Source organism: Monopterus albus, unplaced genomic scaffold (assembly GCF_001952655.1).
Source record: "Monopterus albus unplaced genomic scaffold, M_albus_1.0 scaffold15.1, whole genome shotgun sequence".
Classification (NCBI taxonomy): Eukaryota; Metazoa; Chordata; class Actinopteri; order Synbranchiformes; family Synbranchidae; genus Monopterus; species Monopterus albus.
Genome location: NW_018127895.1, coordinates 1 through 4,442, shown reverse-complemented (window position 1 = coordinate 4,442; position 4,442 = coordinate 1). Strand labels below are relative to the sequence as shown.

Genomic DNA, 4,442 nt, shown 5'->3' with positions numbered 1-4,442 from the left:
TGTATGTATGAATGTAACTAAACCAGTGCTGGGCAGTCAGGGCCAGCAAGGCCTTCTCTGCTGGCCTAAACACTATCAGAAGCACTGACCTATATTTACAACCTAAATTCTAATATTTGTTCCATGGAATTGTATTAATTTATTCCCAACAGTCTGTTCTCTTCATTCCGTAGTATTTCTTTTGGCTGCACTGCTTCCAGTATGTGTATCTGGATGTTAGATTTTTTGTCCAATCAGATTTCAGCCTCTATGTGTTGCCATGTCAATCTAATCTGCCCAGGGCCATCAGAATCAGTAGTGCTGGCCGATGTAACTTAAACTGTATTAGCAATCGGACTGTTTCTTTAAAACTATGTTGCCAAAGGCTTATGCTTGATAAACATTTAGACCAGCAAACAAACAAAATCTTAATTGTATCACTGATCTCATCAGGTCCCTCTTGGCCAGTACCAGGAGGACCACTTCACTGAAGACATTCCACGTATGCTGATAAAGTGTTTTCAGGCAGAACTTGGAGTGTTGAATGCAATCATCAAAGCCAGAAACAAGGGTCTGAAAGTGCCATACACATACATGGATCCAGTGAAGGTAGAAAATAGCGTGTCCATTTGAATATCAGGTGGTGTGAACTCCTCAGCTGTTGGCCAAATTCAGCTTCATAGTAACAAAAGGGATAAAGAACAGCATGTTCTGTTTTTAACTGGTTCTACAGTAGAAAGAAACTTTATGCTAAATGATGCTTTTAATATGCTGTAGCTTCACTGACTGAATTATGGTGAAAACTGTTGAAAATAACTGTTGTTAAATCTTCTTGGTCTACTTGTTTCAATACACTGTGAAAGGCAGGTTATCAAAAAAATGATAAATATTAAAAAAAGAAGGTGAAAAAAAAATCCAACTAAAATTATCTTTATAGCAATGATGATGGTGATAAGAGAATTTCCTCCAAATTGCTCAAGCTTTTAGACGGTTTCCTCTGATGCCACTGTGGAGACATTGGACCCTGTGGACACTCCTCCCGGAGACCATGAAGTACCATGGGGAATATAAAATTATTCAAAAAGATGTGCTTGAAAACGGGTTTGTGTCTTATTGTAACTTTCATCTTATTGTAGGTTATCTTGTATGCTTGGACATTTTGGTTTGCACTCATAAACCTAATTTTGTATGCACCTACTTTGAGGTTTCTGCCTGAAAACAGTGTTCTACAGGTTTGCTCATTTCAGGTTTACAATTTCAAGAGCAGTGAGAGGAAAAAAAACCTTAGATGAGCATATGTGCCAGGCTTATGGATTTCTGACATTGTGCCACGTCACCTTTTCTATGGCACCATCAATGTTGTTATGATTCTGATGTTGTCTGAATCATCTATGTACTTAGAACTACACAATCATGTAAATTGTATGTTCCTTTTCATTAATAAAGGCAGATTCTAATGGATTAACTCTGGAAAATTTGGGATCAGTATAAGTTCACTTTTATATTGTAGCAAAAAAAATGCAAGGGCTTGATATTTCTTATAGGTAGATCACCACTTCTGTCCTAACACAGGCAAGTTCTCTAAAGTTACTTTTACCCATAAACATTCAGCAGAACCATATACTTTTAGGACAGACATACTTAAGCCATACATAAGACATACTGTACATTGTCCAAACATACAGTTTCCAACATTAGTAATCAACACACTAAACTAACTTTACACTAATAGTTCCCACCATACTTGGTTCAACCCCATGACATCATTGATGATGTCAGAGAGTGTATAAAATGAGGAAGTTGAATGCCTTCTCCTTTTGTCTTCTGGAAGCACAGTGAGTATAAACACAAAGGCTACAAATGAATTTTTACAGCTTGTATCTAAATCACACAATAATGTAATTGTAACTGCGTTCTACTTTAACCAAAGATATTGGTGGTAACTGTAACAAAACATAATGCCAAACACAAACAAACCCAGAACAGCATGTGCCTGCAATGTTATTGATTAAAGGTGGAATTTTAGCTAAACAAACATTTTAGAAGTGTATTCTCGCAATATGTACAACAGCAGGACTAACCATGCTTTGTATAATTAATATGCACAATATTTATCTTTTTCCCCCAGTATGCATGTCCTGTTTGTGGCAACCACTATTAAGGATAATCACCCTTATTTGGCCATGTTACACACACACAAGGAATTTGTTTCTGGTACAGAACCAAGGCCGCCATCAGCAGCGCCAACTCACAACGATGGCTCTAATCATCGGGGGCAACTTTGGGGTTTAGTGTCTTGTCCAAGGACACTTTGACATGTGGACTGCAGGCACTGTGATTCGAACCTCCAACCCTCTGGTTGGGAGACAACTGCTTTATCCACTGAACCACAGTTTCATGCCAGTATACTGTATATGCCAGACTTCAACCCACTACACAAGTACATGTGTTTATCAGCGCTGGTGAAATTAAAGAGTTTAACACCAGCATGTCAGAGCATGATTTTCTCTTACCTCATTGTTCTCAGGAAGGTTGACAAGACTCAGTCTTTCCAAATTCCTACAGCTTGTTTGGGGGTAGACTTGCGTTGTCTTCAGAGTGCAGGATCGTTGCCTCCCTCGGTGAATGGTTCCAGATCGGCCTGGATTTGAGGCAGCTTGTTGGATCTAGCACCGTCCTCAGGGCTGTGGAGGACGCTCCACAGGCCCTCTCTCCTGAAAAGAAAGACGAAAGACTGAGTTACTTTGTTTTGGAAACCTCTGTTCCACATTACACTTTAATTTGCACCTTAACTCCAAGTAAGAAAAGAAAATACAGTAAAAGTGAAGGATATTACAGTGAAGCCAAAAAAAAAATAATAATTTAAACCAAAAGGGCAAGCAACAGAACAAGATGGACAGTGTTTTAGTATCATACTAATATTCTTTCAAGTTAACTAGTAAAGTTGGTTTTGAAGTTGCCCTTAAAATGGCTGGAATCCCACAGTCTGCAATACAGGAATAATTAGGCTACTAGTATGACTCATAACTGGATTTTATAGAACTGTGTAGCCTATTGTACAAAATAGATATGATTCCACAACACTGTAGTCTTTAATGCACCAAAGTTGCTTAAGCAAATTAGGTTTCACTTATTCCAACATTTAAAAGAAAACAATTAGCAAAAATAAAGACTGTGCATACTACCTGGATGGAAAGCCATGTTTCTTTGCAGCTTCAAGAAGATGGATGCCTTGGCTGTTTGGAGGAATGGGATCTGTGACAAATGTAGAGATAACTCAGTAGGCTACTCAGAGTTATTTACAAGGTGACTTCTGCATCATACATTCCCGTTCTTCTTCTTAATTATTACATGAAATTTCAAATGATTGTAAATGAACAATGGGGTGCACAAACTTTTGTGAATTGTAATTTTGTTTTATTGTTGTGTTTTGTGTTAAGCACTTTGGTCAGCTGTTGCTGTGTTAAATGTGCTATATAAATAAAGTTGAAATGAAATTAAATGAAAATTATAAATATAAATTAAATCTAATTTCCCACACAATATCAAATTGCTAACTTACTGTGAAGATGTTAGCCATCAGTATTACAGATGCAACACTACAACTTTTTAATAACACAGTACTGACTTTAAACTTTCAGTTTAAGGCACAATGACAAACTTACCAACCATTAACAACCATTATCATACTACATTTCATTCTGACCCTGTGTTTACATATGCTGGGTACAAATGCAATGTGAAACCAGTTAATACGCTAATATGCACATCTTACAGCTGCTGTCTTAAATGCTATATAAATGGGTTAGAATGGCACAAAGAATGAAATGTATTGTTTAATGTTAGTTATAAAATGAGAATTTGTGCATAAAGTTGATAAAGGATTAACACTTTTGAAATGAGTTCATCAGGAAAACATTATTTGAGAAATGACCATTTGACCTGAACTTGTCAGTGGCAGAAGAATAACAGTACTCTCTCTGACCTAAACCACCACCACAACCGTATAATACGTTTATCACCTGATCAACCTGCGGTTGGTGTTGATGTGTAGGATTGACAGGGGCCCAGAATAGTGTTGGTTGTTCTCACAACAAACCCAAGACCATCTACACAGTGCATGGAATCCCTTCCCCCATCCACTGTGTCCTAATGCCTTCACCATCCTGTGGCCTATTGGACAATACATTGAAAAAAAAAAAGAGTTAGTCCTTCAATGTCCTAGTTTTAACAGTTTACTCTGATCAGAGAAAGTCAAACCTGTAAACCATTACATGAAAATCATCATGAATTCAGGAAAAGTAAACCTCTTACTAACTAAATGCAAATTTCACACAAATAAGATCATTACATTGTGGTACTGCTACTTAAATAAAGATTTAAGTACTTCTTCCACCATTGAAAAAGGTACCACTTTGCCCACCTGGTAGTAATTTGGGCTGAGTTCGATGGAGGACATTTCC

The 4,442-nt window shown here is 37.3% G+C and overlaps 1 long non-coding RNA gene across 1 annotated transcript; it reads right to left on the bottom strand.

Moving 5' to 3' along the window:
• Positions 1 to 2,498: 2,498 nt before the first annotated feature.
• Positions 2,499 to 4,442, bottom strand: LOC109955495 (uncharacterized). Its single transcript, XR_002274266.1, has 4 exons — positions 4,403 to 4,442; positions 4,002 to 4,152; positions 3,165 to 3,234; positions 2,499 to 2,693 (listed from the first exon to the last, which is right to left on the bottom strand). It is a non-coding gene; the product is annotated as an uncharacterized LOC109955495 (long non-coding RNA).